General features: G+C 42.9%; 1 protein-coding gene across 16 annotated transcripts in view; it reads left to right on the forward strand.

Moving 5' to 3' along the window:
* The window catches only part of ST6GAL1 (ST6 beta-galactoside alpha-2,6-sialyltransferase 1), a 155,717-nt gene that overhangs the window by 15,999 nt on the left and 117,199 nt on the right, over positions 1–22,519 (forward strand). For 10 of the 16 annotated variants that reach the window (XM_067034194.1, XM_067034189.1, XM_067034192.1 and 7 more), the window contains one exon: positions 11,617–11,755. The exons of 3 other annotated variants lie outside the window; for them this stretch is intronic. The gene's annotated coding sequence lies outside the window, so the exon portion shown is untranslated. Of the gene's footprint in view, positions 1–7,376; positions 7,487–11,616; positions 11,756–22,519 lie in introns of all 16 variants that reach the window. 3 more of the 16 variants (XM_067034190.1, XM_067034191.1, XM_067034201.1) reach the window with 1 other exon arrangement.

Genomic DNA, 22,519 nt, shown 5'->3' on the forward strand with positions numbered 1-22,519 from the left:
ACGGTGTGGGAGCGCTGGGAGGCAACTCCATCACCATCTGTAGGGTCACCTTTCTCAGAAAGCCCCGAGGTTGAGAAAAAAATCATAGGCTTTGCAGCCAGACAGACTTGGGTTTAATTCCAGATGTGCCACTTCTCAGCTATGTGAATTTGGGAACTTAACTTCTCCGACCCTCAGTTTCTCCTCTGCAATTTGTGTTCATCATTCCTGCCTCATAGCATTGGTGTGAGTATGATGTAGTGATTAACCTAGGGCAGCATGTGACTAGTGATGAATAAATGGTAGCTCTTTTTAATATTGCAGCACTTCTTAATAGTTATTCTCAGTTATTGGTCACCTAGTGGGCCAGACACTCTGCTAAGCCCTGGGGGTATGAGGATACATGAGACCCAGTCTCTCCCTGGAGGACCCTCCATCTAGGAGGACAGACAGGCACGTGGGATCAGGGACCAGATGAACAGGAGCTGCACGAGGTGCTTCGGGAGCAGGAGGCAGAGGTGGGGTCAGGGAAGAAGAGGTGAGACCCCAGCAGGAGACGTTTGCCAAGCGAGTAGAATGTTCTCCCCAGAACTGCAGCAGCAGATAGAAGGAGGTTCACAACTGGGACTTGTCAGTAGATCCACCCATAAGTGGGGGATAAGAGCCAATAGTAGGGGCTCCCGCAGCAGGCGAGCTCACAGGGCTTCTGCCTTCTGCTGGCATTTGAGCCCGGGCAGTCTGGCTCAAGATAGAGGCTGCAGTCTATTTTTCCAGTGGTGAGGTGAACATGGACAGGGACCAGCCTGGGTGGACTGGGGCACTTATCATCACAGAGATCTCTCCAGGCTCAGGGCTAGGATCAAGGGTAGACCTCCCTGGAGGGAGCCGAGATGATTAGCAGACAGGAATTGCAAACATGAAACCTACTAAAATAGAGGCTCCAGGTGGTGTGGACTGGAGGCGCTTCATGAAACGCTGGCACAGAACTGTTTTATTAACACTGGGACACTGGGAGGGTGGGTAGGAGGGGTGACCTAGGATTTCTGCAGTTGTTGGGAAGCCCAGCGACCCCATGTGCAGTGCTCAGTGTCGCATAAAAAGAACCAGAGGAGACTGCCTCGAGATTCAAGGATATACATTTGTGGTTTTAGTTATTTGCAAATGACTTCAAAACCCTATGATGTACTCTAATTGGGTGAATCATTTGGATGAGATAAAAGCAAAATTATATTTGCTACAAGGATGGTTTATATCACTTAGCTGGTGGTATAATAAACATAGCAGCTTTCATTTACTGAGCTCATACCACCATCCTGACTGGTATCACTCTAATTCATGACCATGACCCTTAAGTGGACTTTGGTGTTGTCAGGTCATCTTACTCTGTTCCTTTGGTCCAGGGGTTCTCAACTCTGGCTTCTGTTATCATTAACTGGGGAAGATTATAAAAAGTACTGCTGCCTGAATTCCACCCCAAACTAATGAAATCTAAATTCTTGTGGGGGTGGATCTGGGCATGAGTATCCTTTTTTAAAGTTCTTCGTTTATTCCAGTGGGCAGCCTTGGTTGAGAACCACTGCCATCCTCTTCAATCTCCATGACTATTTCACACTTTTTTCTCTCTCTTTAAATTTTTAACACCTCCTCTCTCATCTCTATTCTCAGTGGAGAAACTTATTTCCCACTTACCTGAGAAATATAATGGCAAAGGAGTGCTTTCATACCTTTCCACCATCAAATCTATGCCCATATATTCTACTTTCTGCCTGTTGCTACGGATGATACTCCTTTGTAAGACCAACCCCTCCAACTTGTGTATTGCATCTTGTTCCCTTCCTTAGTTAAGGACTTGACTCTGCAGTTCTTCCTTCTCTTTCCAATGTTCCTCTCTTTATGGACCACTCCCATCTGCCCCCCGACACCATCTGTCTATCTGTGGCAGTTGTTCCTCCCACTGACCCCACACATATGCACATACACATCTTCTCCTGACCGCGTCTACCCCTCGGCTACTGCTTCACTCCTCTGCTCCTTGAAAGAGTCATCTGCACTTGATCCTTGCAGGTCCTCTTTTCTCATTTTCATTCAAACTCAGTCTAACCAGTGTTTTGCCTCCATCGCTCCATAAAAACTACACCTGTCAGGTTTACCAGTGACCTCGGTATTGCCAAATCCAATGGTTAAGTCTCAGTCCTTATCTTGATTTGTCAGTAGCATTTTATATAGTGGATCACTCTGTCCACCTTGAAAAAGTTTCTTCTTCTGGTTCTGGAACCTCACCCTCTTTGGTTCTCCTCTTCTGTCACTGGCTTCTCCTTCTCAGTTTCTTGTGTTGGCGCATCTTTGCTTGTTCACTTTGGAGCGCTCCAGGGAGCAGCCCTTGGACTTGGCCTCTTCTCTGTCCCCTCGCTCCCTGGAGATCTCCTACCATCTGAATGCTGACAACTCTCAATGTATAGCTCCATCCCAGACCTTTCCCCCGAACACCACACTCATTTTAACCATCTAATCAACAAGCCTCCTTACATGTCTAACAGACATCTCAGTGATGACGAGTCCATGGCTGAAATGCTGTCATTCTCTCTCAAAGAGCCTTCCCCACTTCAGTAAATTACAGCTCCATCTTTCCAGTTGCTTGGGCTTAAAACTATGGAGGCGCCCTTGACTCCGATTCTCTCATGCTGCACCCAATCTGTCAGCAAACCACGCCAGCCATGCTTGCAAAATACACCAAGAAACTGACTGCTTATTTGATCCACCAAATTCATACTGGTCCAAGACAGATCAATCTCTACTTCTAATTTTTAGAATAGTTTCATACCTGGGGCCCGTGGTAGTGTGTCATTTTCCCACTTAAAACCAACAAAGGCTTCCTATTGCACTTTGCAAAGCCAAAGTTCCTAGAAGGGCCTCCACGGTTCTGCATGAGCCAGCCCTCAGGTCCTCCTAGGCTAAATTTCCTGCTCTTTTCCACCTCTTAATTCTGCTTCACTTTACTGACCTTACTCCTTAAACATAAAGCACATTTTTACCACAGATCCTGTTCCCTCCACCTGGAACACCCTTTCTTCATATATTCCCATTGTTTTCTCCATCTCTTCCTTTAGGTTCTATTTCAATGTCACCTTATTAGAAAGGTCGTTCTGATCACCTTACATAAGATAGTAATCTGGTGCCTGTTTCTTCCCCCATCACACCTGGCTCTCTCTTTCCCTTTTATCCTGCTTTGTGTTTCTTCGATGGCACAGATGGTCATCTGACTTATTTATTCTGTGTCTCTTCTCACTAGGAAGTTGTTTTTGTGAGGGCAGGGACTTCATCTCTTTTGTTCATGATTGTTCTCCTAGGGCCCAGAGCAATGCCTTAGGAATAGTAGGCACAATACCTAATTGTTGACTAAATTCAACTAAATCCACACAACGGCACTTCAAAATTAGTTGGAATAACCCACGATTTACAGATGAGGAAATTGTAGCTCCGAGAGGTTAAGTAACTTTTTCAAGGTAACAAAGCTTGCTAGCATAGAGACTCAAACCTTCCAAGTGACTGTGTCATCACACTGTCTCCCTGTTAATCCTGACCTTCCCCCAGCACCCCCAGCTCAACTTACCTCATTTTTTCCACATCTCATTGCAAGCAGGCGGCCCCACAGAGTGACAAAGTCCTTGTGAAAATGCGGCAATGTTCCTGGAGGTGTAGGAGGTGTATAGGAAATGCATACACAGTCCCTTATTTGCAATCCCCAAATCTGTGAAAAACTATGTTTTATTCTTAACCCATTTGGTGGCAAAACCTGATCTGGACTAATGTGAGGCAATTCTAAATCCTTGTTTAATGTACTTGGTTAAAATATTTATTGTTTTGTTGCAGAAATATTAATCCATATAATTATGGAGAGTTGCCCTGCCACTGCTGCAGGTCTTTAGGCAACATATTTCTTTTCCAAAAATAGGAAGAATTGTGAATTCTGACACTTATCAGGCCCCAAAGATTCCTGATATGTGGTTGTGAACCTGTGTTAATGCTTTCCTAAGTCTGGCATTTGAAACTATGCCTAAAAAAAAATTAAAAAAATTTTTTCCTGGTAATTACAATTTCTTTTAAGGACCTTTCCAGGAACAGACTCAATTTTACGATCTGATTAAGATCAAGCACAGCAGGCCAAGCTGAGGAGGGCATGCATGAGATGCCATTCTAAAACAGAGGGCATGAATAAAAGTCTACATACTGAACAATGAGACCATCCCTTCCCCAACCTTTCTTTTTTGTTGTTTTCAACAGTGCTGGCAAGCTCGGGTTATGAGATTTCCCTAGTCATGAGATTAAATGATTAAATTTAACAGCCTAAGAGGAAAGGCCTATAGATGTTGATATTTACAGTTCTTCAAATAAAATGGAGAGATTATTTTAAATCCCCCTCTGGTAAGACCCACCAGTCCAGCAGCCCTGCCCAAGCACACAGAGCCTCTGGTCAACTTTTTTTCTTTTTCTTTTTTTTTTTTTGCGGTATGCGGGCCTCTCACTGTTGTGGGCTCTCCCGTTGCGGAGCACAGGCTCCGGATGCGCAGGCTCAGCGGCCATGGCTCACGGGCCCAGCCACTCCGCGGCATGTGGGATCCTCCCGGACCGGGGCGCGAATCCGTGTTCCCTGCATCGGCAGGCAGACTCTCAACCACTGCGCCACCAGAGAAGCCCTGGTCAACTTTTTGGTGTATCACCTTTCTTCTTTTTTTTCCTTCTCTCTCTGTTTTTTTTTTTTGCTGTGTGGCTTGTGGGATCTTAGTTCCCTGACTAGGGGTCAAATCCGCGCGCTTCCCAGTGAAAGCATGGAGTCCTAACCACTGGACCTCCAGGGAGTTCCCAGTGTCTCACTTTTAAATTTAAGGTAGAGATCAACCGATATCTGAGAAGGTTTGAAACATGAAAGACAGAAACCAAAAGAGACAAGTAACAACAACAATAGCAACATAAAAGTATCATAGAGACAAGTGAAGATATTCCATTAATAAAATAAAGACTGCAATAAAAGGAATATTCAGAGAATAAGAGAGAACTCCTGGAAATTAAAAGTATGTTAGCAGAAATAAATGAATCAGGAGAGGGTTTGGAATATGAAGTTGAAGAAATCTTGTAGGAAGTCAAACAAAAAAAGGCTATGAAGTGAAAAATAAGAAAGGATCATTCTAAGAAGTTCAACATCTGAATAGTAGGACTTACACAGAATGTACACAAAAGGAATTAAAACACACCACATGGCTCCATGGTTCAGGTGTGAACAACAATTTATCTGGTCATAATAATGTAACTTCTGATGCTGACTTAATAAAAAAATTAGTGTAAAGCTATTAGGAGAATGTGGGACAGAGAAGAGTTATGTGGGGTGTGGTAAAAGAGAACTAAATCCTCATTTTCTGTAATAGGAAGTCAGTGGATAATATCTAACATGGAAAAATCAGAGCCATATAAGCATGCTATTTAGATGCACTGATGTAACCCCAGAAATAGATAAAAGTGTTGAAAGTTGTTGCATCTGAGCAGCAGAAGTTAGGGGGGTGGAGGGGTGGGACAGGGCCTGAAATCGTGTATGCAGAGGGCTTAGCATCACCCCACATATCCACACTGGCACCAGAAATAAGCACAGTCAAAATGGAGTGACTGTTTGCTACAGGCAATGTAGTGACAACACAGTGAGAGTTCTGAGCAGGGCCACCCTCCTTTGGATACTTTGCATACGGCAGTGGCAGAAGAACTTCCCCTTTCTGGTTCTCTGAAAATAACTTCCTACACCATTTCTCTTTTTGTCACAACCTGTGCATTCAGTGCTCAACTCAAATTTAATTTCAGCTCTTTTATTGAAAGAGCTTGGCCTATCTCTCCCCTAACCCACAGAAATAATCCATGAAGTCTGCTGATTTTAGCAGAAGTTCTTACTGTATCTTGGGTGTAGCGTCTTCTGATTGGACTGCAGGGCTCAGCAAACTTGTAGTGACCCAGATCCTGGAATGTTTTAGGCCCAAGGATTGATAAAAGCTCTTAGCTCACTTAGCTTCCAAGTCCAAACACAATCAGAACAATTGCTCACATCTCAGATAATGTGGATTAATGCATCCAGGGTTAACGGGATTATCTTTTACCCCAAGGCTCCTGTGTGCTTGTGATGATTGCCCATTTAAGCCAGGGACCTGGGGCCGGGGCCCTAACTCTGTGACAGGCTAACCCATTCTCTCACTCAAAACGGAGCCCTTTAGTAATGGTCTTGCCAGGAGGATACCTACCTGTGGGGATGCTAGGGTGTGAAGTTCTTAGTGTGTGTTCTTGGCTCATTTTATGAACTTCTTTGGTTCTGGGTGGCGTCTCTAAATCCTGGCTCTGGTCTGGGGTCAGGGCCTCACACAGTGTAACTCTGAAGGAAATGCTTGCTGGGGGCATGAGGGAGTTCATGAGGACAAGGCAGCCTCTCATGTGTCTGCTCTCTTCCTTCGAGTCATGTTTGGGTGCTTCTGGGTCTGACTGAGCACAGAGGAGGAAGGGGATTAGCTGAGAAGCTGCCAGGGACTATAAAGTGTGAGGACCGTATGGGCAGGAGTGATGGCAGGGAGAGATCAAGCAGAGAACAGGCCCTGAGTATGAGGAAGGAGGTGGGTGAAACTTCGGCTGAGGGAGAGTAGTGAAACTACATCTTGATGTCAAGGCAGTGACCCTTGCAGGGTAGGAGGGAGGCCAGGGAGCAGAAGTGGTGTCCTGCATTAAATGGGTGCTGTATTAAAACTATAAGGAAGCACATGAGTCCATAGGGGGCTCAGGGACAAGGGGGATGCAAGAAGACCCTGGGATCAAATGTGTAACACTCGTAGGGTGAGAGGAAGTGTTGGTATAAGCCACTTAAGAGAAAATTCTTATAATACAATAGAAAAACCTGAAGTTTCTACAGCTCTGCTATTGTTTATTTCTCATGTTTCTGCAATGCACAAGATACACTTGCAATCCAGAACTGTCCTTTCCCGTTACCTCATCTATCAAAAGCCCAGCCACAATGTTTGGAAGAAAGTTAAAAAAAAAAAAGCCTTTTGAGCAGCCACAATGGATGGCTAACGCCCTATCACAAAGCCACGCACTGGATCATGGGAGAGCCCCTCTGGTCTCACAGCCCCGAACGGCTTTTAGTGAGTCAGAGGCAGCTGGGACCCTTGGGCCGGTCTAAACCAAGCTCTTCAGAGGTCTATTGAAGGGATTCAGGGAATGCTTACAGGAACAAAAATAGGAAGTACAGACGAGCCTCGAAGCCACTGGAAAGTTCCTAACCATCTGCCTTCTCTGGGCTGCACGGTTTCCTGTTTGTCTCACTGCAGGCCTCTGCCCTGTTCTCTTTGTAAGACCAGCTTCCTTTCCTTCTGCAGGGCCTCGCAACCCCATCACCTGATCTTGTGCATGGCATTTGCTTCTCACATTGTGCCCACTACCTTTCCTTTAAGGGAACTGGGTCTACCACCAGTTCCCTTATTTATGGGTGAGTTGCTTTTGTTTGTTTGTTTATTTATATTGACATATAGTTGATTTATGTTGTATTAGTTTCTGGTGTATAGTAGAGTGATTCATCTATATGTGTATATATATATGTATATCCTTTTTCATATTCTTTTCCATTATGGTTTCTTAGAGGATATTGAATATAGTTCCCTATGCTATACAGTAGGACCTTGTTATTTATCTATTTTATATATAGTAGTTTGTATCTGCTAATCCCAAACTCCTAATTTATCCCTCCCTCCCTCACCCCCTCTTTCCTCTTTTAACCATAAGTTTGTTTTCTGTGTCTGTGAGTCTATTTATATATTGTAAATAAGTTCATTTGTATCATTTTACAGATTCTACATACAAGTGATATCTTGATATTTGTCTTTCTCTGTCTGACTTCACTTAGTATGATAATCTCTAGGTCCATCCATGTTGCTGCAAATGGCATTATTTCATTCTTTTAATGGCTGAGTAATATTCCATTGTATATATGTACCATCTCTTTATCCATTCATCTGTCGATGAACATTTAGGTCACTTCCATATCTTGGCTATTGTAAATAGTGTTGCCATGAACACTGGGTGTGTGTATCTTTTTGAATTAGAGTTTTCTCTGGGTATATGCTCAGAGGTGGGATTGCTGGATCATATGGTACCTCTATTTTTAGTTTTTTAAGGAAGCTTCATACTGTTTTCCATAATGGCTGCACCAATTTACATTCCTGTAATAGGGAAGAACCTTTGTATTCTATTACAAGTTAATCACTAAAGGGATGTTGCCTGTAAACTTAAATTATACATAATGGCTCATCTCTGGGAACCCTGCCTCCCAGGTAATGAGCTAAACTAAAAGACCTTTGTTAACTCACAGGAAACTACCTGACCAAGCCCACCTGTGAATGACTGCAGGAAGGAAGAAATGAACACATCCCCTCTGGAGGCTGACTGGGACCAGGAAATGCTTGACTTCATTCCCTCCCCTTTTAGTATAAAAGAAGCCTGAATTCTAACTTAGGCAAGATGGTTCTTTGGGACACGAGTCCACCGTCTTCTCAGTTAGCTGGCTTTCCGAATAAAGTCATTATCTTGCCCCAGCAACTCATCTAGGGATTTTTTGGCCTGTTGTGTGGTGAGCAGTATGAGCCTGGACTCAGTAACATTCCCACCAACAGTGCAAGAGGGTTCCCTTTTCTCCACACCCTCTCCAGTATTTATTATTTGTAGACTTTTTGATGATGGCCATTCTGACCGGTGTGAGGTGACACCTCATTGTAGTTTTGATTTGCATTTCTCTAATAATTAGCAATGTTGAGCATCTTTTCATGTACTTGTTGGCCATCTGTATATCTTCTTTGGAGAAATGTCTATTTAAGTCTTCTGCCCATTTTTTGATTGGGTTTTATTTTTTGTTGTTGTTATTGTTGTTATGAGTTGTATGAGCTGTTTATGTATTCTGGAAATTAAGCCTTTTTTGGTCACATTGTTTGCAAATATTTTCTCCCAGTCCATAGGCTGTCTTTTCCTTTTGTTTATGGTTGCCTTTGCGTGCAAAAGCTTATAAGTTTGATTAGGTCCCATTTGTTTATTTTTGCTTTTATTTCTATTGCCTTGGGAGACTGACCTAAGAAAACATTGCTATCATTTATGTCAGAGAATGTTTTGCCTATGTTCTCTTCTAGGAGTTTTATGGTGTCATGTCTTATATTTAAGTCTTTAAGCCATTTTGAGTTTATTTTTGTGTATGGTGTGAGGGAGTGTTCTAATTTCATTGATTTATGTGTGTCTGTCCAGCTTTCCCAACACCACTTACTGAAGAGACTGTCTTTTCTCCATTGTACACTGAGTTGCTTTTAGGTCAGAATTCCACCCTTTGTCCATAAGCAGAAGCCCAAGTGTGTGAGTGGGTGGGGTAGCAGCAGGGTAGGCAGCTAGAATGACTTGCCTATTTGAGTAATATTGGAGGTCTACAAGCCATCTTCCAAAGGATTTAAAAAACCCTAATGGGACCCTCCATTTCCTCATTAGTCTGCAGATTGCTGTGGCTGGAGTGCACAGTACATGGGGTGGAGTGGTGGTGGGGGGAGGGTGGCCAGCTGTTTAGACAAATTACTCGGTGAATTATCCATTTCTCACTGAAGGTTTGGCCTAGAGCAAAAGGCACAGGCTGGCTAGAGAGAGATGGAGAGTGGGGACCTGCTTTGTGTTAACGAGGCAGGTGGGTCACCAGCCCCGTAGTTTCCCCATCCTGGGGGCACTTTGCTCCTCTTCCCTGGGGAAGGCTCTTTACTGGCAGGCTCCCAGGTGGCCACCAGCTCAGCTGTGTTTGCAGGTAGAGACCTCTTCCTGGCCTGGCCCACTTTCCCCACAGTGACTCTGGCTCCTGGTGTTTTGTTGGCATTAATTATAGATAGCAGCAAAGTGCCCAGATGCCACAAGTGACTTTTTATTTTTCCATCTCACCTGATGCCTTTGTTGTTTGCTCTATTCTGCCCTGAATCTTTGTGAAATCTTAACATCTGCAACCCGTCAAATGGCTCACTTCACCTTTAGTTTCATCTGATGTCAGTTCCCATTAGCATCTGTGGTCTCACGGGATGGCTCTCGTTTCTCTTAGCATCTTGGGGTCTCTTTCTCCTGGACACCATCCTTGCATATTACCACTCCTTCTCTCTTCCTTAGTGGATTTCTCACTTTTTCCCTCTTTACCAATTCTTACTTATGCACCCCGCCCCCCCAAATTTGATTAGGGGAGCTCATTTTCTCATCATAGATCTTGTCTTAACCTTGGGCTGAGCTGAGTGTGAGCATGAAGTATGAAAACTCAGACTCCCAGAACTCTAACTCATTTCCACTAGAAACGTTACACATGGTGAGCAAGAATTTGTGTGAGGGAGGGACTGGAGGAGAGGAGCATTAGAGGAATGGGCAGAGTTTTCCACTGCTGGGAGTTTATATGGTATAGCAGTCCTGGAGATAGCCTGCCAAGACTGTTCAAAAGCCTGAGAAATTTGGAAACTCTTTGACCCTGAAATTTGATTTCTAAGACTGATTCTTAAGGAAATAACCATGGATTTCCCCCAAAGATTTAGTTTTAAGTACTATTTGTAATATGCAAAAAAAGTTGAAGATGACTTAATTGTCCAGCCTTTGGGCACGGGGGCATATACTACAGCTAATCAAATGATGCTGCAGAAGACTACTAGACCACGCCTAGCTTTATTGGATCTTTGTAAAAAATCTGGATAACAAAATAAAACCAGGAAGGGGGGGACTTCCCTGGTGGTCCAGTGGCTAAGACTCCGTGCTCCCAATTCAGGGGGCCAGGGTTTGATCCCTGGTCAGGGAATTAGATCCCCGCATGTGCAGTGAAGATCCCTGCATGCTGCAGCTAAGGCCCAGCATAGCCAAATAAATAAATAAATGTTAAAAAACAAAAACCAAAAACCAGGAATGGTGTGTTATCTGTAGTCATCTTGGGTGGAGAAGAGTGGGTGACTTTTTCCTTTTGACAATTATATTTTCTAAAATTTTTAGATTAAACATACATTTCTTTGGCACTAAGAAAAACAACAGTTGCTTTAAAAACAAGTGTTATCCACCCAGCCAGCCACAATAATACACAGGTTGAAAATTTAGGTTCAGTTAAAAATCTTCCTCCAATAAATTTGGAATTGAATTCACATTTGTAACATTATAAACAAAATACTACAGGTCAAAGGGAGACCAAGTTAGATGCATTTGTTAATGGACATCAGTTGTCCACAAGCCTTAGATAAACACAAGACTCAGGGCCAGAATTGTTGCTTTCTTACCCTTGCTTTTCTTACCAATAATAGCAAGTAGCACAAGGATTAAGTGCTTGTAGTAGAGTTTGCTTTGCTTCATCTGCAGCTCACTCTGAAATTGCTCAGCCCCAGAAGGGGTAGGTCTGGGTGAACAGATGGCCAGGTTGAGCCCTGGGAAGGAGGCTGGAGTTCTGGAAGGGGTTCTGAAGTGGCTGGAGTGACCAGGGGTGGGAGGAGTGAGGGTGTTTACCCTCCTGTGTGTATTGACATATGTGCCTCTGATGCTTAGCTGCCAACTTGGCTTTTTTTTTTTTTTTTTTTTTTAAACTTCCTGCAGGCAGAGTAGAGTGAATTGTGTAGAGATATGCAAAGAGCAGCTTAGAGAGAAGAAGTGAAGTCCTGGACCACAGCTGAAATGAACTGGCCCACTTGAACCTGCCCAAGCCCTGGGGCAAGGCCTCTGTCCCAGCGCTGAGGTAAGAGCACTCGAATCCGAGCTTGGGGACAGAGAGGGCAGAATGCCTCCTGTTGTGGGGTGGTGAAAACCTCTTCTTCTCAGGCTCAGGAAAGAAGGGGCAGTTGTTTCTGGTTCAAACCATCGGCTTCCATCTCAGCCCAATCAGAGGCAAGGTCATTTGGTGGCTGAAGAGGTTTTGATTTTTCAGAGCAGGTCTTTTGGAATCTTAACAGGATGTTGTATTTTTTCAATTGCTGGTGAAATTTGAACTCAAAAGGGAATGAATTTATCCTCCAGGTAAGACTGCACCAGATTCAGGGGAATGCTTAACGTTGGTGCAGCTGCTGTGTTCGGCAAGGGAAGTCAAACTTTCAGGAAACACACACACACACACTCTCTCTCTTTCTCTCTCTCCTACCCAAGGAAGACAGAGTGATAGAAATTACGTGGGGAGGTTATTGGAAAACATTCCATTAAGCTCACTAAAAAATGACTTTAAGGGACTTCCCTGTTGGCACAGTGGTTAAGAATCCACCTGCCAATTCAGGGGAGATGGGTTTGATGCCTGGTCCGGGAAGATCCCGCATGCCATGGAGCAACTAAGCCCATGCGTCACAACTACTGAGCCTACACTCCATTGCCCGCGAGCCACAACTACTGAGCCCTCATGCCACAACTATTGAAGCCTGTGCGCCTAGAGTCCATGTTCTGCAGCAAGAGAAGCCACCGTAATGAGAAGCACGCACATTGCAACGAAGAGTAGCCTCAGCTTGCAGCAACTAGAGAAACCCTGCACGCAGCAACGAAGACCCAACACAGCCAAAAATAAATAAATAAAATAGAGGATACAGGGCATGCTGGTATTCAAGGACCTGGCTCAGGTTCTTTTCCATGGCCATGGCAGGCTCCTTATCATCGAGGGTTTTGCCCAGTTCATCTTGGGATGGCTTTTGCATGTCCTGGAAGAAGGCACAGCCACTGTGCTGGTTTTGCATCTTCAACAGATGCTGGGTGCCCTCAAGCTTCTCCACAGTGGACTCATGGAAGAAGTGACACACACCCTCCAGAGACACATCCCTGAGGGAATATAGAAGCCCAGAGAGAGATGGCAGAGGAGTAAGAAGTGGAGATCACCTTCCTCCCCACAAATACATCAAAACGACATCAACATATGGAACAACTCCTACAGAACACCTACTGAACGCTGGCAGAAGACCTCAGACTTCCCAAAAGAGCCGTGTGGCTGACAGGTTCTTGGTACTCCAGCCTGGTGTCAGGCCTGAGCCTCTGATGTGGGTGAGCCGAGTTCAGGACATTGGACCACCAGAGATATCCCGGCCCCATGTAATATCAATCAGCAAGAGCACTCCCAGAGATCTCTATCTCAACGCTAAGACCCAGCTCCACCTGATGGCCAGCAAGCCCCAGTGCTGGACACATGCCAATCAACTAGTAAGACAGGGACAAAACCCCACTTATTAATAGAGAAGCTGCCCAAAATCATACTAAGTTCACAGACACCCCAAAACACACCACTGGACACAGCCCTGCCCACCAGAAAGACAACATCCAGCCCCATCCACCAGAACACAGGCACCAGTCCCCTCCACCAGGAAGCCTATACAACCCACTGAATCAACCTCACCCACTGGGGGCAGACACCAAAACCAACGGGAACTACAAACCTGCATCCTGCGGAAAGGAGACCACAAGCACAGTAAGTTAAACAAAATGAGAAGACAGAGAAATACACAGCAGATGAAGGAGCAAGGTAAAAACCCACCAAACCAAACAAGTGAAGAGAAAATAAGCAGTCTAGCTGAAAAAGAATTCAGAGTAATGACAGTATTTTGGAGAGTAAATCCAAAATCTTGGAAATAGAATGGGGAAAATACAAGATATGTCTAACAAGGACCTAGAAAAACTAAAGAGCAAACAAACAATGATGAACAACACAATAAATGAAATTAAAAATTCTCTGGTTGGAATCAATAGCAGAATAACTGAGGCAGAAGAACGGATAAGTGACCTGGAAGATAAAATAGTGGAAATAACTGCTGCAGAGCAGAATAAAGAAAAAAGAATTAAAAGAATTGAGAACAGGCTCAGAGAGCTCTGGAACAACATTAAACACACCAACATTCTAATTATAGGGGTTCCAGAAGAAGCAGAGAAAAAGAAAGGGTCTGAGAAAATATTTGAAGAGAGTATAGTTGAAAACTTCCCTAACATGGGAAAGGAAATAGTCAATCAAATTCAGGATGCACAGAGAGTCTCATACAGGATAAATCCAAGGAGAAACACATCAAGACACATATTAATCAAACTATCAAAAATTAACTACAAAGGAAAAAAATATTAACAGCACTAAGGGAAAAGCAACAAATAACATACAAGGGAATCCCTATAAGGTTAACAGGTGATCTTTCAGCAGAAACTCTGCAGGCCAGAAGGGAGTGGCAGGACGTATTTAAAGTGATGAAAGGGAAAAACCTACAACCAAGATTACTCTACCCAGCAAGGATCTCATTCAGATTTGACGGAGAAATTAAAACCTTTACAGACAAGCAAAAGTTAAGAGAATTCAGCACCACTGAACCAGCTTTACAAATATGAAAGGAACTTCTCTAGGCAGGAAACACAAGAGAAGGAAAGACCTACAAAAACAAACCCAAAACAATTAAGAAAATGGTAATAGTAACATACATATCGATAATTACCTTAAATGTAAATGGATTAAGTGCTCCAACCAAAAGACGTAGACTGGCTGAATGGATACAAAAACAAGGCCCATATATATGCTGTCTACAAGAGACCCACTTCAGACCTAGGGACACATACAGACTGAAAGTGAGGGGATGGAAAAAGATGTTCCATGCAAATGGAAATCAAAAGAAAGCTGGAGTAGCAATTCACATATCAGACAAAATAGACTTTAAAATAAAGACTATTATAAGAGACAAAGAATGACACTACATAATGATCAAGGGATCAATCCAAGAAGAAGATATAACAATTGTAAATATTTATGCACCCAACATAGGAGCACCTCAATACATAAGGCAAATGCTAACAGCCATAAAAGGGGAAAAAGACAGTAGCACAATAACAGTAGGGGACTTTAACACCCCACTTTCACCAATGGACAGATCATTCAAAATGAAGATAAATAAGGAGACAAGCTTCAAATGACACATTAAAGAAGATGGACTTCATTGATATTTATAGGACATTCCATCCATAAACAACAGAATACACTTTCTTCTCAAGTGCTCTATTCTCCAGGATAGATCATATCTTGGGTCTCACATTAAGCCTTGGTAAATTTAAGAAAATTGAAACTGTATCAAGTATCTTTTCTGACCACAATGGTATGAGACTAGATATCAATTACAGGAAAAAAAATGTAAAAGATACAAACATATGTAGGCTAAACAATACACTACTAAATAACCAAGAGATCACTGAAGAAATTAAAGAGGAAATCCAAAAATACCTAGAAACAAATGACAATGCAAACATGAGGACCCAAAACCTATAGGATGTAGCAAAAGCAGTTGTAAGAGGGAAGTTTACAGCAATACAATCCTACCTCAAGAAACATCTCAAAAAAACAACCTAACCTTACACCTAAAGCAATTAGACAAAGAAGAACAAAAAAACTCCCAAAGTTAGCAGAAGGAAAGAAATCATAAAGATCAGATCAGAAATAAATGAAAAAGAAATGAAGGAAACAATACCTAATATCAATAAAACTAAAAGCTGGTTCTTTGAGAAGATAAATAAAATTGATAAACCATTAGCCAGACTCATCAAGAAAAAAAGGGAGAAGACTCAAATCAATAGAATTAGAAATGAAAAAGGAGACGTAACAACTGACACTGCAGAAATACAAAGTATCATGAGAGATTACTACAAGCAACTATATGCCAATAAAATGGACAACCTGGAAGAAATGGACAAATTCTTAGAAAAGCACAACCTCCCAAGACTGAACCAGGAAGAAATAGAAAATATAAACAGACCAATCAGAAGCACTGAAATTGAAACTGTGGTTAAAAGTCTTCCAACAAACAAAAGCCCAGGACCAAATGGCTTCATAGGCGAATTCTATCACACATTTAGAGAAGAGCTAACACCTATCCTTCTCAAACTCTTCCAAAATACAGCAGGAGGAACACTCCCAAACTCATTCTACAAGGCCACCATCACCCTGATACCAAAACCAGACAAAGATGGCACAAAAAAAGAAAACTACAGGCCAACATCACTGATGATCACAGATGCAAAAATCCTCAACAAAATACTAACAAACAGAATCCAACAGCACATTAAAAGGATCATACACCATGATCAAGTGGGGTTTATCCCAGGAATGCAAGGACTCTTCAATCTATGCAAATCAATCAATGTGATACACCATATTAACAAACTGAAGGAGAAAAACCATATGATAATCTCAATAGATGCAGAAAAAGCTTTTGAAAAAATTCAACACCCATTTATGATGAAAGCTCTCCAGAAAATAGGCATAGAGGGAACCTCCCTCAACATAATAAAGGCCATATATGACAAACCCACAGCCAACATTGGCCCCAATGGTGAAAAACTGAAACCATTTCCTCTAAGATCAGGAACACGACAAGGTTGCCCACTCTCACTGTTACTATTCAACATAGTTTTGGAAGTTTTAGCTGCAGCAATCAGAGAAGAAAAAGCAATAAAAGGAATTCAAATCGGAAAAGAAGAAGTCAAACTGTCACTGTTTGCAGATGATATGATACTTCACATAGAGAATCCTAAGGATGCTACCAGAAAACTACTCGAGCCAATCAATGAATTTGCCAAAGTAGCAGGATACAAAATTAATGCACAGAAATCTCTTGCATTCCTATACACTAATGATGAAAAATCTGAAAGAGAAATTAAGGAAACACTCCCATTTACCATTGCAACATAAAGAATAAAATATCTAGGAATAAACCTACCTAAGGAGACAAAAGACCTGTATGCAGAAAACTATAAGACACTGATGAAAGAAATTAAAGACAATACAAACAAATGGAGAGATATACCATGCTCTTGGATTGGAAGAATAAACATTGTGAAAATGACTATACTACCCAAAGCAATTGACACATTCAGTGCAATCCCTATCAAACTACCAATGGCATTTTTCACAGAACTAGAACAAAACATTTTACAATTTGTGTGGAAACACAAAAGACCCCGAATAGCCAAAGCATTCTTGAGAAAGAAAAATGGAGCTGGAGGAATCTGGCTCCCTGACTGCAGAATATACTACAAAGGTACAGTGATCAAGACAGTATGGTACTGGCACAAAAATAGAAATATAGATCAATGGAACAGGATAGAAAGCCCAGAGATGAACCCATGCACACATGGTCACATTATCTTTGATAAAGAAGGCAAGAATATGCAGTGGAGAAAAGACAGCCTTTTCCGTAAGTGGTGCTGGGAAAACTGGACAGCTACATATAAAAGAATAAGATTAGAACACTCCCTAACACCATATAAAAAATAAACTCAAAATGGATTAAAGACCTAAATGTAAGGCCAGACACTATCAAACTCTTAGAGGAAAACATAGGCAGAACACGCTATGATATAAATCACAGCAAGATCCTTTTGAACCACCTCCTAGAGAAATGGAAATGAAAACAAAAATAAACAAATGGGACCTAATGAAACTTAAAAGCTTTTGCACAGCAAAGGAAACCATAAACAAGATGAAAAGACAACCCTCAGAATGGGAGAAAATATTTGTAAATGAAGCAACTGACAAAGGATTAATCTCCAAAATATACAAGGTACTCATGGAGCTCAATATCAGAAAAACAAACAACCCAATCCCCAAATGGGCAGAAGACCTAAATGGACATTTCTCCAAAGAAGATATACAGATTGCCAACAAACACATGAAAGGATGCTCCACATCACTAATCATTAGAGAAAGGTAAGTCAGAGCTACAAGGAGGTATCACCTCACACCAGTTAGAATGGGCATCATCAGAAAATCTACAAACAACAAATGCTGGAGAGGGTGTGGAGAAAAGGGAACCCTCTTGCACTGTTGGTGGGAATGTAAATTGATACAACCACTATGGAGAACAGTATGGAGGTTTGCTAAAAAGCTAAAAAGAGAACTACCATACGACCCAGCAATCCCACTACTGAGCATATACCCTGAGAAAACCATAATTCAGAGTCATGTACCTCAGTGTTCATTGCAGCACTATTTACAGTAGCCAGGACATGGAAGCAACCTAAGTGTCCATTGACAGATGAATGGATAAAGAAGATGTGGCACATATATACAATGGAATATTACTTAGCTGTAAAAGAAACAAAATTGAGTTACTTGTAGTGAGGTGGATGGACCTAGAGTCTGTTATACAGAGTGAAGTAAGTCAGAAAGCAAAAAACAAATACTGTATGCTAACACATATATATGGACTCTAAAAAAAAAAAAAATAAATAAAGCTTCTGAAGAACCTAGGGGCAGGACAGGCATAACGACCCAGATGTAGAGAATGGATCTGAGGACACGGGGAGGGGGAAGGGTAAGCTGGGATGAAGTGAGACAACAGCATGGATATATATACACTACCAAATGTAAAATAGATAGTGGGAAGCAGCACAGGGAAATCAGCTCCGTGCTTTGTGACCACCTGGAAGGGTGGGAAAAGGAGGGTGGGAGGGAGCCACAAAAGGGAGGAGATATGGAGATATATGTATACATATAGCTGATTCACTTTGTTATACAGCAGCAACTAACACAACAATGTAAAGCAATTATACTCCAATAAAGATGTTAAAAAAAATTGTTGGTGACCTGAAATTGGCTATAGTGGGAAAATTGATACCACAGTAATTAGCCTTTGCTGCAAACCAGGGCATTTTTGTTTTGGAGATTCAGATTACCAGCACACCTCTGGTTCTAGTGCTTGCTCTACCCCGGACATGCTGGGAGGCATGGGACAAGTACCTTCACCTGTGCATCCCTTGCTTTCTCTTCTATGAACAGTAGGTGCTCAATAAGCATTAGTTGAATAAATGAATAAGACTGAGGTTCTGTTCTTGTTATCCCATAAGTTAAGGTCCCATAAGACAGTGAAAATGAAATGTTTTTCATATTGTGAATTTCCCTGCCAGTGGAGGGAGGGGGTTTAATTGATTTGTAAGGCTTTTGTTTATTGATGAAGTAAAGTTGGCTGGCACTTCCCTTTTTGGCTCTAGCCTCTTGGGAAATCTGTGAATTACTGACACCCTTTCATAAGGGCAGATGAAAACTCTCCATTTACCAGCTGACATATGGGGCAAATTTCCTTCCTGGAAAAATCAAGAAGTCAAGAGTAGCGTGAAAAGGAAGCCCTGGCCCCGCTGGGTATGAGAGCCAGGGCTGAAATCAGAGCTTTGATGGGGTCGGGGTGGGGGCGGGGGGCGGGGTTAGAGGAGCAGGGGCACTTCCTGCCAAATGTGAATTTTAAACAAAAGCCTCTTTCTTCAAGGCCCTGCTGTCAGCAGATTAGCACTAATTAAATTAGCATAATGGAGCCCCAGCCTCTGCCCTCTCCCTCTGCTTTCTGAACCTTCTGGCTCCTTCTCCCAACCTCCTTTAAGTATCTTGAAAGAGGGGATGGGGAGAAGGCAGGGCATCAGTTAAGCACCAGTGTACTGTGTAGAAGTGTAGTTTGTAAAATTACAAAAGTGGAAAGGACTATAGGGGCCACCTGGTGCCACACTTTCATTTTAAGAAGCCAGTTCACACAGCCATGGTTTTCGGTGCCTGAGGTTGAAGGTATGTGCTCCAGGGGAGGGAGGGACATGGGCTGGTGAGATGGGCACTGCTCCTGAGGCCACTTGTTCACTGAACCTTTGCGTGTGCCTGGCAAGGGGACATGTGGGTGTTCTCCAGGTGCCAGCCCTGTGTCCCCCTCCTCAGCCCCTCCCCTGTGTCTGCTGCCCCAGCCCTAGTGCACTTCATGACGTGCCCCTCCAGTGCACTTGGAGTTAAGTCCTCTTCCTCATCAGAGGCTTGGCTTTCTAGGTCAGTGAAACCAGTTGAGAAGATGTTATCTGAGGACCTTTAAAGTATATATACACGAGCAAGGGTAGAGAAGGGTGTTGATTGATCTCAAGGGTGTTGACAGATCTCCAGGATCTGTGCTTGTGCTCTGGTCTCTAATTCTGCAATGACCTAACAAGATGGGTATTTCTATCCCCATGTGGCAGATGTAGAAACTGAGTCTCAGAGGTAAAAGAGACTTACTTGCCCAAGATTTCACAATTCAAAAGTAACAGAGATGTAAACTAAGCCTGTCTGTGCTCTCTGCAGCTTCTCAAAGTTCGTGAGTGTTCTTGACAGTAAGTACTTGCCCCCCAGTACTTGTTCCCCCAGCCTCCTTTCCCTTGGGGAACATCGTTTCATCTCTGAGGCTATGGGAACAGCTGCAGCTCAAAGTGCTATGAAGCTTTTCATAAAGCTCCACTGTTCCTTTCAAACCCCAATGGCTGTTCCCAGTGCAGTAACATAGCATCAGAGTGAGGGAGCATCCGTAGAGTGCTGAAGCGTAGTCCCCTCATTCATGGGATGCTCCAGGCAGTGAGGAGGAATGCTCCTGGCCCCAGGCCTCTCAGACAGTGAGAAGCAGGGGCCTTCTTGGCCTTTGTACTCTCAGTGCTCTATGCAGGGGAATGTGCCGAGTTAGATCTGTTTGGTTTTCCTCCATGCTTAAGCAAGAGATTATTCCTCTGGCAAGAGGGATTTAATTCAGTTTTATAGATATTTACTGCAAGCCTACTGTGTACCCAGACAAATATCCTGGCCTGTTTGGGCAAGAGATTCTGGCCCAGCCTTGGGCACATGAGTGTGACAAAGGACAGGGGAGGAGCTGCCCACATCAAGACTGTATATGACATACCTTAGCCAGTAACCACGCAGCTCCAATCTTTCCTGCAAGAATTCGAAAGGGAGAAATTATGTCTCAAATTGCTCTGTGTGTCCCAGGGTTCCCAGAACCCTGAAAACTGGGAACGAAGCAGCAAAGGGTGGGTCAGGGTCTATGGAAGGTCCTTGCAGAGGGGTTGGGGCGAGGGGAGGAGGTGGAGTGTCTGAGAGAGTGATTTGGGTAGGTGCTAAGTGGACTGGGTATGTTTGTCTGTGGAGCTGGGGTCTATGGGGGAGCTGAGGGTACAGTTTTGTAGATAATCTAGAATCCTTTTCGTCTGCAGCACAGGATCAGCTTCAGAAGGAGGAAAAGCTCACTTCAGCAGGGCTATCAGAATATGAATTAGGGCTGAAAGAGTTCCTTGGAGAGCTAGTTGGTTGGCCTTCGCGTCTTATATCTGAGGGAGAGGGGCCCAGAAAGGGAAAGGGCCTTGTCTGTGACACAAGTGGAGCTGGAGTCTGTTCTGAATGTCTGGTCAGGGTCTGTCACACCAAACCACTCTGGTTGCAGAGGGAAGAATGTTTTGGGGAGGAGGTACAGCCCCCTCTCTGCCTTAGCCTGTCTGGCCCAGTACCTGTAATGGGCTGGGCTTGACTGTTAGAGGAATTTGGCAGTGGCAACCCAGAAGGGAGAGGGTGTCATCTCAGTGATGCCGGAGATCCCCTGGCATCCCAGTGATTCTTTCAGATTCCTCCTTGAGGCCTTGCTTAGGACAGGGGTCTTCACGCTGGAAAGTCACTATTGTGGGAAGGCATCACAATGCAGAGAAGAGAGCCCCAGCTTTGAAGACGTTTGATCTGGGTTTGAGCCTGCCTTGACCGTAGCTGCATGACTACCTCACCTTTCTGACTCAGTTTCCTCATATGTAAAATGGGCTGAATAATACCTACTTTGAGTGAAGATTAAAAATTATTTTTATAATGTTCTTCCCATAAAGTAGATGCTTATTAAATGATACCCATTTTTTTTCCATGCAGCTCTATTAAGGTATAATTGAGAGACAAAAACCTGCATATATTTAAATTGTACAATTTGGTGAGTTTCGACATATGTATACACTTCTGAAGTTCTCCGCACAAGTCAGGTTAATGAGCATAACCATTAACCCCTCAAGTTTCTTCCTTCACCTAATCCCTCCCTTCTGCCCCTCTCCATGTCCTGCCTCCCATCCCTAGGCAACCACTAATCTGCTTTATCGCTATAGATTGGTTTGCATTTTCTAGAACTTTACATAAATAGCACAATACAGCATATGCTTTTCTTACACTCAGCATAATTATTTTGATATTCATCCGTGTTTGTGTATCAGTAGTTCATTCCTTTATTGCTGAATAGTGTCCCACCATATGGAAATACCAAGATTTGTTTATCTGTTTATCTGTTGACAGAGTTTGGGGTTGTTCCCAATTTTTGGCTGTTAAAATAAAGCCCATAAAGCCTATATATATATTTGCAGCAACATGGATGGACCTAGAGATTATCATGCTAAGTGAAATAAGTCAGGCAGAGAAAGATAAATATCATTTGATATCACTTACATGTGGAATCCAAAAAAATGATACAAATGAACTTATTTACAAAACAGAAATAGACTCACAGGCATAGAAAACAAACTTATGGTTACCAAAGGGGAAAGTGCGTGGGGAGGGATAAATTAGGAGTGTGGGATTAGCAGATACACACTACTATATATAAAATAGATAAACAACAAGGACCTACTGTATGGCACAGGGAACTATATTCAATATCTTGTAATAACCTATAATGGAAAAGAATGTGAAAAAACAATATACATATATATATATATACAT

The sequence above is a fragment of the Kogia breviceps genome, chromosome 5 (assembly GCF_026419965.1).
Source record: "Kogia breviceps isolate mKogBre1 chromosome 5, mKogBre1 haplotype 1, whole genome shotgun sequence".
NCBI classification, from domain to species: Eukaryota; Metazoa; Chordata; class Mammalia; order Artiodactyla; family Physeteridae; genus Kogia; species Kogia breviceps.